The 12,088-nt window shown below is 44.4% G+C and overlaps 1 long non-coding RNA gene across 1 annotated transcript; it reads left to right on the forward strand.

Moving 5' to 3' along the window:
• Nucleotides 1–4,176: 4,176 nt before the first annotated feature.
• Nucleotides 4,177–7,338, forward strand: LOC139920723 (uncharacterized). The gene is made up of 3 exons (XR_011785059.2): nt 4,177–4,311; nt 4,799–4,892; nt 7,028–7,338. It is a non-coding gene; the product is annotated as an uncharacterized LOC139920723 (long non-coding RNA).
• Nucleotides 7,339–12,088: the final 4,750 nt, after the last annotated feature.

Below are 12,088 nucleotides of genomic sequence, written 5' to 3' on the forward strand. Positions count from 1 at the left end.
AGTGTGCCAAAAGCAGCATCAGCAGTAGGTGACCAGGCAAAGTTTACTTTACTCGAGGTGAGGAAAGAGAGAGGGGCCGCTATCCGGCTATAGTTTCTTATGAACCGTCTGTAAAAATTAGCAAACCCTAGGAAGCGTTGTAGTTGCTTGCGAGTGGTGGGAACAGGCCACTCCCGGACTGCCTCCACCTTTGAGGGGTCGGCCCGCAGCTGCCCCTTCTCCACCACGTATCCTAAGAAACTGACAGAAGACACATGAAACTCACATTTCTCAGCCTTGACATAGAGCTTGTTTTCTAGGAGTCTTTGTAAGACATCCCGGACGTGACTAACATGTTCCTCTTGGGACCGGGAGAAAATCAAAATGTCATCGAGGTAAACGAAGACAACCTTGTTTAGTAAGTCTCGTAACACATCATTTACCAAACATTGAAAAACTGCAGGAGCATTAGTCAGTCCAAAAGGCATCACCCGATACTCAAAGTGTCCCAGGTGCGTGTTAAACGCAGTCTTCCATTCATCCCCCTCACGGATCCTGACGAGATGGTAGGCGTTTCTCAAATCTAATTTTGAGAAAACGCAGGCGTCGTGTAGGGGGCTGAACGCAGAGTCTATGAGTGGAAGAGGGTACTTGTTCTTGACTGTGATGTCGTTAAGTCCTGTGTAATCAATACAGGGGCGGAGCGTTTTGTCCTTTTTCTCAACGAAGAAAAAACCCGCCCCTACAGGTGAGGAAGAGGGCCGGATCAGCCCCGCCGCTACCGAGTCAGTGATATAACTCTCCATAGCTTCCCTTTCAGGCTTGGAGAGGTTATACAACCGTTTGGTAGGGAGGGGTGACCCGGGGAGCAACTCGATTGCGCAGTCGTAAGGTCTATGCGGGGGAAGGGTGCTGGCAGAAGTCTTACTGAACACCTCCTTTAAGTCATGATACTCGGAGGGAACATTAGTCAGGTCAATTACCTCGGGTTGCTGGCAGGAGCTGGAGATCCGGGCCGGGACTGCAGATTGCAGGCAGTGAGCATGGCAGTGCAGGCTCCACTTGCGGATGGTGCCCGTGACCCAGTCAATGTGGGGGTTATGCAGCTTGAGCCAGGGAATGCCCAAGATGACGTTGTTAAGGGGAGAGGTGATGACAAACAATTCTATATGCTCGTGATGATTGCTGGAGAGAAGTAGCCTAAGGGGCTCAGTCTTGTGAGTAACAATTTCCAACAATTTACCATCTATGGAGTGGATCTCCTTGGGTGAGGTTAGCTTATACACAGGTAGGCCATGGGCTTTAACGAAACCAACGTCAATGAAATTGTCATCTGCCCCCGAGTCGACCAAGACCTCGACCGAGAGGGAGTGTTGTGTGGCGTGAATCGTACCTGCTACCCGGAGGCGTGAAGCGGAGGCTGACGAGATTCGGCTCACCAGGAACCTCCTGTTCCCCGGTGAGCCTGGCCTTTTGGCGCCTCCGGGCAGCGGCTGACGTAATGTCCCTCTTGGCCGCAGTAGAGGCAGAGTCTCCCTGTCATCCGTCTCTGTCGTTCTGCTGGGGTCAGGCGCGCCCGTCCGAGCTGCATGGGTTCCTCCGCTGGGGGTTGGCGGGACTCGTGGGCGAGGAGGGTGGAGCCTTGAGTGGGTGGTGCGGGGTCCTGGACGGGAGGCGAGGAACCGGCTGCAGGTCGTCTTCTCCTGGTTTCCAGCCTTTCCCTATTCCTCTCCCTCAGTCTGTTATCTAGTCTGATGGCTAAATCTATGAGTTGGTTAAGTGAGGAGCATTCTTCACGCACTGCCAGCTCATCTTTAATTTCACTGGAGAGCCCTTTACAAAAAACAGCCTGAAGAGCTGCGTCCCCCCACCTGCTCTCCGCGGCTAGAATGCGGAAACTTACAGCAAACTGTGACACTGGCTGGTTTCCCTGCTGAAGATCCAGCAATTGACCCACTGCCTGTCTACCCTTGACTGGGTGGTCGAAAACCCGCTTCATCTCATCTGAGAATAGTTTGTAGTCAGTGAGGAGGTCTGATTGCTGACCGGAGATAGCTAAGGACCAGGCGGCTGCCTGTCCTGTGAGAAGACTCATGACAAATGAGATTTTAGCTGACTGAGAAGCATATGTATTGGGCTGTTGGCTAAACACTAGTGAACACTGATGGAGAAACTGAGCACATGTCCCTAAATCACCGGAGTACCTGGCCGGTATAGGGATGTAGGGCTCTCTGGTTTGCTGCGCTGGACTGGCGGCCTGGTCAGGTGCTTGGAGTTGAGGGGAAGAGCCGGAAGGTGGAATCACTTGGTCTTTGATGGCCTCCAGTTGGCCGCCCAGTTGAGACACGCTGGCGGTGAGCTGCTGCAGGTGTTCCATCACCTGAAGCAGGGAAGACTCGTGCTGATTCACCACTGCTGCCTGGCTGGAGAGCGCCCGCTTAAAACTCTCAGATTCTGCTGGGTCCATCTTGGCCAGATGATTCTGTTAGGGGTGTGTTCACGAGGAGACAGGACCCAGATGCAGAATCGAACAAAAAACGGTTTTATTTCCAAAAATAACAGAGAAACTCCTTGCGGGAAAAAATGAGACCACGAGCAGGCAAAAAATAACTGAGAGTGCCCCGGAGGGAAAAAACTCTAGAAAACTGGAACTACAGTTTCAACAAGAGATACGCAGTGAATACACTATGACGGGAGGTCTCCACGAGAGCGAGGCGGCAGGAGACTTGAGCATGAGCGGGAATCATCTGGCACTGGGGGAAACTAGGAGTAGGCTTAAGTAGCCGGGCTGATGACAGGATGAGAAACAGGTGTGCCTGTGAGCCTCGCTCCCGTGGAGATCGGGCCCGCCCCTCTGCATGGACCTGCTGAGGCAGAGGGAGAAAAGGAAGAGGATTAGGTGGGCGGGCAGAACACAAGAGCCAGATCATGACATTTAAAACTAAAACCCATATGTTTTATGCATGCATTTTAACATAACATAACATAGCATAGCATAACATAACATAACATAACATAACATAACATAACATAACATAACATAACATAACATAACATAACATAACATAGCATAACATAACATAACATAACATAACATACTTGAGCAAACTTGTACGGTGGCATGCACTTCCTTCACTTTCTCCCTCTTCCCCTCTTGTTCCCATTTCCTCCAAATGTTGTGGCATTGTCATGTGTAAAGGCTTAGGATGATTACAAAATAATTTGAAAATAGAATAAGTGCGCAGAGCCTAAGTTGAGGTTTGCTCCGTCTGTCAACATATGACAGCTGCAGGGCAATTTTCATTGTGGCGCAAGTGGTTTTGTGGTAAATGTGCACTCTCATTTATCTAAACTACATCCTAAGCTGTGGCTGCCGCTTCATTATTTGAGCAGGCCGCATGGGTTACAATGTGCATTTGTTCCTAAATGAAAAATCTTTGCTGAAATTTGACTGACTTGTATGCATATGTTTTGAGGAAAAGGGACTGCACAAGGCTTTTGTTTTCACCATGAGGCTTAGTAAGGTTGTGTGTCTGTATGTGTGTGTGTGTGTGTGTGTGTGTGTGTAGGTCTGTGTGTGGTTTCAGTGAAACAGAGAGGGAGAAAGGGCACAGAAAAGAGAATGTGAGAGATGGGGTAGCATTAGGGTTAGGGAATGTAATGGGGAAAAGAGATGGCTTCAGGTTATGAGAGGCAATGATGTGCATGTGTGAGAGAGAAAAACATAAAGAGAGAGAGAAAATGAAAGAGAAACAGAGAGAGAGAGAGAGAGAGAGAGAGAGAGAGAGAGAGAGAGAGAGAGAGAGAGAGAGAGAGAGAGAGAGAGAGAGAGAGAGAGAGTATTTTCATGCTTGGCTCCATCCACTCCATCTCAAGTCACACTGTAGCAATGAAAACAAGGAAAACAATCAAACATGTGCTTTATGGTATTTGTATAACCAAGCCATGCATTACCTGGCCCACCATGACATGTCACTACTGCTATTGACTGAATACAACATACAGAAATTTCCATGACACTACAACCATATAAAGTGATGTACAGATTAGTATTACATTCTTTCATTAAATTAGACGGGACCAGTGTTATTCTCACATAGGCTACTGTATGTACTGCTGCATAGCGTATAGGGCTGTCTGCGTTTTCCTGCGCAATCACCGCAATCACTGCTCCCTTGAACCGCTTCAATATCCCACAAATCCTCCGTCTGAAAGCCATTCACCAACTCACAGCAACACAGCGACGACCAGCAGACATGTCAGACAAGAAACAGACGGTGGACCTGGGGTTATTAGAGGAGGACGATGAGTTTGAAGAGTTCCCAGCCGAGGGTAAATAATACATTTATTGTAGGATGTCAAATCGCTCTTTTCATTCTTCTTACTGACAACCAGTATGCTAGTAGCCTGTTACGATGCCGGGCCCTCCAACAGTGACTCAGCTAGCCTAGCTACGCTAACGTTAGCATTAGTTAGCAAGCTTGCTAATAAACACGCCATAGCCCTCTGGTAGCTAGTTGGTTAACTATTGAAGCTTTTATTTTAATGTCAGAGTCACCGGCTTTTGATATTTCACGTTTAGTGTTTGATACTTTCTACACTCTGTAGACTGTTTAGCACATCCCGGCTAATGTTAGCTGTAGCTAGCTTGCTAACTGGCTAGTGTTAGCCAACAAGCTGCAGTGTCGGCTATGCAGGTAAACAGTGCTTGCTTGTTAGTTAAAGTACCATTCTGATCAGCAGGATGAGGCCAAGCTGTCGAGAGAAGATTTGACATCTGTGGTTGTTGAATAACATTAGTGATTTGTTGATTTCCCAGATTGGACGGGGCTGGATGAAGATGAGGATGCCCATGTGTGGGAAGACAACTGGGATGATGACAATGTAGAGGATGATTTCTCAAATCAACTCAGGTAACCAGAGAATGACAGCATTCATTATATTTAGCTACACTCCTTTCTAGTCAATCAGTGTATTCAGTACAGTAGATCAAACAGTCAAGATGCCAGGCACATTTGCATATGTTTATGTTTCTAAATGCTCCCACTATTAGCACTTTATTGCTGTTTTAATGTGGACTCAGTGTCAACTCATGAGCCAACACCACAATGCAAGTCCCTTGCACAGAATACAGAAAATGGGACATCCTCTGCTACTTCATTCATTTTGTGACATACAGTCAAGACTTGACACCAGTAACCAACATGTTCCAGATATGCTTGTCCTTAGTGACAGTGGCCCACATTCATTAGTACTACAATTATGGAATGACTAGCCATTTACATTCAAGTTGGTCGCTTTAACATTTTCTAAGTCTTTAAAACCTTTCAAAGTTTCACAGAACCATTAGATGCTTTGGATTAAGATGTTCATTATTACTAATATTGATGTGACCTAATGTGACCTTAATGTTAAGTATCAGTGTAAAACCAAGTGGACTTGCCTCCATTTCTTCTTTCTCTTATTTATATATTTTTGAATTTGTGCTTTATTAACAAATTCTAAGAGAGTAGGTATGGCATGGCGATAAAGGTCATGATTAGATAGAAACTTGTACATTTCAAGTACATCGTTAGCCTTAGCACATCCTCAGTGGTTAGGACAAACACCGTTTCTAATGCTTCATATTGAAAGAGCCTCACAGGTTCATCTCCACATCTCTTGCCTTTGCTGTAATGCTTGAATGATTTGATGTGGTAAAATTTGCCCAGAGATCTCTTTAAGCGCTTTAGATCTGACCAGCCTAAAAATCTGTGTATGTTGGAGAAAAAAATAATTTTATTCAAACAGTTAAAAAAAAATTAAGCACTAAAACAGTAAGTTCACTTGTATTGCAATTCATATTGAAACAGCAATATTCCATATAAAAATGTGCAGATTTTTTTTTTTTTTTAACATCATCTTCTGGGAGGTGCCATTTACAAGGCATCTCAATAATATGATGAACTCAGGTGTCAGTTTATTTCAAGTGTCTTACCTTCATAGGAGTGGAAAGAATATTAAAATCACGGTATCATTTTGAAATTAATTTAGATTTGTTATAGTAAATAAGAACCGCACCTGTCAACATCTCAACACAAGTAGACTTATTGTGATTAATTATACTATGTATGTGTAAATATGTTATTAGTTTTCTGCATAATTTCTTTTTAAGCACTTGAAATGTGGTCAAAAAGAATTGGAAAATGAGACTCCAGTGCATAGCATGTGGTCTGTTTGAAATGGAGGGTTTTCTCTGATGTGCAACTTGATTTGTAGGCCAAGGATTCTGCATGGCACCAAAACACCTTATTCAGGAAGCTACCTGAGATACCTGTCCCTTTGATCAGATATTGCTGCCTCTTGCCATTTGGAAATTGTTGTAAACAATATTGTGATTTCATTTTTTTTAGAATGTATTTATTGTGCAGCCCTAGTACAGTCCCGCTTCAATACAGACTATTTTTCAGTGCAATTCTCAGGAGCATCTGGTGACCATATTCTGCTGAATTATAACTGCTGCAGGCTTCCCTTAGATCTGAAATTGTGCCGTTAACATCTTGAAAACGACAAAAATAAGGATGACATAGGACCCAAATGTCCAAAAGTAACTTTATTATGTAAAGTTTTACAGTGTTACCTCGTTGTAGAGTTGTGCATTAGGCTACACATCAAAGTTAACATCGCAGGCTCTGTTCTGCTGTGAAGGCTTGCACTGTTTACACTCATACTTATTGAATAATCAATAACTGTTGATAGACAAGTAGCTGGCCTGTTTTTATTTAAGTATGCTTCAGACAGTAATATACCATTGTTTTATGGAGACCAATTATGATAGCCATGCTATTAAGTAATTTCTAGAAGATGTCATTATTGTTAAAGGGCATAGCTGCCATGTATGTGTAATCATCAAATCCATAGCTGCATGCATTAGGCAATATATATATTTTTTCACTCCCATCTCCTAATGGTTCTCACAATCAATAGCAGAGGGTACTTATGCCTGAACCACCCACCTGTAATCATCTCTACTGACTTGATCTTTTTATTTTATTTTTCCTCCCTGCAGAGCGGAGCTGGAAAAGCATGGTTACAAGATGGAGACGTCATAGCAACTGACGAGGCCCTTCAGTATTCGTTGACGTTGGATATGGACATTCATGTTTGAATATTATTGGCTGACCACACACGGCAGACAGAGATTGGAGGATGTTAATTTGCTTCCTTTTTTTTTTGTAAGAAATATTGACGCAAGTGTTTGGAGAAAATTGTCCCTTTGGGTGTTTTTATTGACCAACTACGTCAGTTTTGTTAATGCAGTTGTGATTAGTTTAGTAAATGCAGTTAATGGATAATAAAGATGCTATAGTTTACTCACTGCATTGTTTACATTGTCCTTTTGTGAGTTGCTGAGTTTAATGATAATTCTTATTTAACCTGATATTGAGAATAGTCTTAGTCCTCTAATTTGTAGAAACTGAATTGCATTATTTGGTTTTATGGTAATCACCATGCAAACATTAGCAAAACTGTGGAAACACTAATATTAAGTGAATGACACATGGTCGCCCCCGTGATTCCCAATTAATCTTGCCTTAACGATGGCTAAATTTTACTGATGCTTAAATGGTCATTAGCAGAGAACTAGCCCATGTTCCCCAGTGTCACCTGGTCCTGGGACTGCTCTCAGGCTACAGAACCCTCTCAATATCACTTGAAAATAGCAATTATTCTTTGATGCTTCAGACTAAATATATATTTTGGAAGTTGACTTGGGTCAGAGTTTGGCTATAATGTCTTCAAATAACAGTTTTTGTCAGGGTTATTGATCCCCTTGCCAACGCAACACTTAACCTACCTGTAATGGATGGCTTATTGCCCAATGACACACTCCACATGTATTTTAGACTGCATGGATTTTGCATAATATTACTCAAGTGTCAAGTGCTGAACAGATTTTTTTTTCTACTGAGATATTCATGTTCGATTGTAAACTAGCATACTCTTTTGGACAGCCTTGTTTTTTGTAAAGCCTTTGTTGAGCAGATGTGTGTGTGTGTGTGTGTGTGTGTGTGTGTGTGTGTGAAAGAGAGGGAGAGAGAAAGTTTGTGCACATGGGGGATTGGAGAGATGTATATAAGCCGTGTGCATTGGCAGTTCACACAATGCGAACAAGAGTGTGTGTGCATGTAAGATGTGTTTGTGGTGTACAGCGTGATACACACACACACACACTGAGGCAGTTCTTCTGCACTGTGCTGTATAACAGCCCCCTTCCCTCTCAGCCCCACAGCGCTGGGCCGAGTCCCTGAAGGAGAGATTATCCACTGCCGTGTTTGTCAGAGGCAGGGAGGGGGTCCCAGCATGGGGCCTCCCAGCCTGCCCTGCCTGGGCCTGCCCCTACTGCCAACCAGGCCCTGCTCTTCCGCTCGGCACAGCGGGGGCCCTCGCACTGAACCAGAGGCCAATTTAGCCCAGCCACACTCCCCCGGCAAAATGATTTCTCTCAGCGTTTTGTCGACTCTCAGTCCCAGGGTCCTAATGAGGTGAAATGGATGCCAGTAAGACCGAGGCTGCAAGAGCGGCTTTCATCCTGAAAACAGCGTCCATCCTCCTCCTCTGCCTGTGGATGGACGCCCATACTAGCTTTTTTCTTTTTTAATCTTCCCCTTGCGGTGCTGATTTCTTGAGCCACTCGCTGTTTTGCATCAGTTCATATTTGGAGGGACTCGTTCTGCACTTCAAAGTGTCTTTCAGATTTTGGAATTGAAGGTTGTAAGATGAAAGTGGAAATCTGTTAGCGCTGCTCAGGTTGACTGTTTAAAACTAAATGTTGGCAACTGAAAACACCCTGACAACCATCTGACAGACGGTCTCTTGTTCTCCTCTGGGAAAATATGAAATCCCTGTTTACTACTAGTTATTATCCCAAACAATCAACTGCATATCACAGCCCAACAGCTCTCCTGAGTACACAGCCCGTGTTGTAGTTGAATGACAACGTTCCAGCTGCTGCTACTGATTAGATGTACACCGTTTGTCAGTAAAGAGAAATGATTTTTTGCTGCCAAGTGCATTTGATGAATGCGGTAAACAAGAAAAGGCGGCCGGCACGTGTCGATCAACTGAACTGAGTCAGACATAAGAGATACAGAGATCTGCCTATGCCCTGGAAACCAAAGGCCCTGGGCCATATGATTATTCTAAGGGTTGGAAAGTCAGCGAGGTGAGAGAATCGGTAAGTGAGAGCAACAGAGGAGGACCCGTGACCATTTTGTTTGTGCTGGGAGCGTAAGATTGGTCCCTTGTGTTCGACGCCATGAGGGCCTCCGTAGGCCCCCGATATTCAACCTGGCACAGACCGCCAGGCTTTTCAGCTTTCTTCTCTGTTATCCCTCTTCTCATCACTTTAATTTGTGTAAACGTTTTTGTTGTTCCTTTGTGACCCGTGTGATTCACCTTGACATGTACATGGGTTCGCTGTGGCTGATATTGATTGACTTACCATAAACGCAACCGTTTCAGTAGGAGAAAACTGAGCACCGTTCTGCTTCTTTTGAGCATTTTGACATCAGCGAAGGGTTTCATTTTGAATTTGGTCAAGGATATTATAGGATTTTAAAAGGATAGTTTTTTAAGGTCTTTGTCAAATGGTTCCTTGTCCTGATAAGTAGTCCACAGGCTTTAACTTCAAATGTAGTAGCCTATTAGCGGTGGCGAATTTTGGTCTTCTTACAGAAATCCAAGCCATCCATCATACTTTCAACAAATTACACTCAAAGCCATGACCCATCTGATGCAGAAAATGCTCAACGCAGCCTTAATTTAACTGTCAATTCTGTAAACCGATGCATGTGTCTTTCCGAAGGACTAGAATCTTCAAAAAAGCATTTCCTTATTCGATAATCGTTTTTGCCCAAGCCCACGCAGATCCACAGACCACATGACTTCCGTGCAAGAGCCCAGCCAATGGAGCCGTGGCGAGGACTATTTCATAACACTTCACGTTGGGAGATGGCAGATCCATTGTTCTCGGGGCCCGCGAGCCTGTGGGCGAGAAACCCCGCTGTGTCGACACTGAAGACACACACCGGCCTCCTGAGCTATATTTTCCTCCCCGTCTGCAGACACTGGAGGCTACTGTGACCGCTCCGGCTCTCTGCTCACCGCTGCAGGCCCTGCTCTCCCTGCTCCTCTCCTCTCCCTCCACCACAGAGCCAGGGAGAAGACAGGCGGCCGTCGTCGCACAGCTAGGGAGCATGCAGCTGCTACTATAATAGCCCTAATTGCACGTTTCTTTTGTGGGGCTGAAATTAGCGGCGGGGCTACAATACCTCTACTAAAACCCCCAAAAACCTCCAAGTAAAGATGGAGATGGAGATGGAGAGAGTATTAAAAAAAAGAGACTCTCTGGGGTGCGTTCACCAGCGAGACCCATCACTGCCAACTCACTGTCGAACGGCCCACACCTGCACGCTCGCACCCCCGCTAAAGTAAACACAGATAATAAGGTGTAATTACTTTAGAAAATAATAACGAGGAGCAACCCTCCAGACCCCCCTACCCATGGTGACAAAGGGCTGCCTGTTTATTGTGGGGGGTGAAACAGCCCCTGAGGACACTGGCGAGTGCCCTATCAAAAGCCCTGAGGGCCCTACTGAGGGTCCCTTATTGGACAGCCATCAGCGTCAAGGAGGGCTAAGGCTTTTAAGTCTCTGTACCCTAACTGCCTCAATTAACCAGTATGGATTGACCATGCAGGCTACTTTTTCAGCCCCATTCATCCCCGTCAAAATTATCCTGTGTTGTCTCGAATGGTTTCCCCCTTTCTCTAAGATCACACAAAACTATAATGAACCCAGAATATGTATGATAGAAAAATATACCAACAATATGACATATATGCAGAACAAAATAAGTATTGAAATTCTAAAAAATAGCTATTTATGCAATAAAGGAGGATGTGGGAATATGAAGAGAACAGATATGTGAATTTACTGCACATTTAGGCCTACACAATGTGCAAAATGTGCATCACATTCACATTAACAACAGACTATACAGGGCCATGCTTATGTACAGAAAGTGACTAAGCATACAGTATGTTTGTGTGTTACAGATTCTAGCTCTCCTTTGCTTGTAGATAGTGTTAAGATAATCGCAAAACGCATTTTGCCACGGTGAACAGCCTTCCAAATAGGATTAGAATGTAAGGATGTGATCAAATGTCAGCCTGATGGTAGAAAATCATGAAAATAACTATCAGCATACCAACTGAAAGACACAGTAGCCTATAGGCCTCTTAAGATCCACTATATATAATTCCAAACTTAAGACAAGAAATCAGAATGGCCTTTTCATATAAAAAATAGCATAAGGCAACACAGTTACTAGTTTGATCTTTCACAAAACTAAAGAAGTCTTCACTTTGACACAATATTGAGCATCAAGCGCCATACTATGACCCAAAAGTGGTTCAGGGGAACTTAAATATCAAAATGACAGTATCTTACCCTACCTAGTTACACATGTCACTAACAAATACAATATCTGGATTATATTTCATACACCGCCCACGTGTTTCTCTATAAGAGCCATCACAGCTCAGCTGAAAACGGGGATAAACTCATCGGAGCACGTGAACACGACACTGGATAGTTCAGACAGAACGGGCTCACGCCGCGGCCTCACTGTCACTTAAACCCGTCGGGATTTTAACCCGACCTGACGTGTTGGCACACAGAGAGAAACAGATGGGTATGTTTCAGTTTAACGGTATCCCTGGCGGTCGAGTCACTATGAAAACAAGACTTCGGTTTGATGTCAGGGCGGATTATGAGCGCCCTGTTTCAGCCGTACACTTTATGACATTCCCCCCTCTCGCTGTTCTTTGACGGGTAAATGTGTAATTTCACATAGACTGGACAGAGTTGAAAAGGCATAGGGGATGCAGTAGTGTATAGGTGGAGTTACGTGATTGTCATGTAAAATGTGACACACTGTAGGCCTTGATGATATCGCAACAAAACCAATATACACCAGGCTAGTAATGACCTACTGCTTTACCTATGCTGTGAAAAAACTCAAGTCACAGAAACCCCTTAAACTCACTGGGCAACTGTTTTGAATC

Source organism: Centroberyx gerrardi, chromosome 19 (genome assembly GCF_048128805.1).
Source record: "Centroberyx gerrardi isolate f3 chromosome 19, fCenGer3.hap1.cur.20231027, whole genome shotgun sequence".
Lineage (NCBI taxonomy): Eukaryota > Metazoa > Chordata > Actinopteri > Beryciformes > Berycidae > Centroberyx > Centroberyx gerrardi.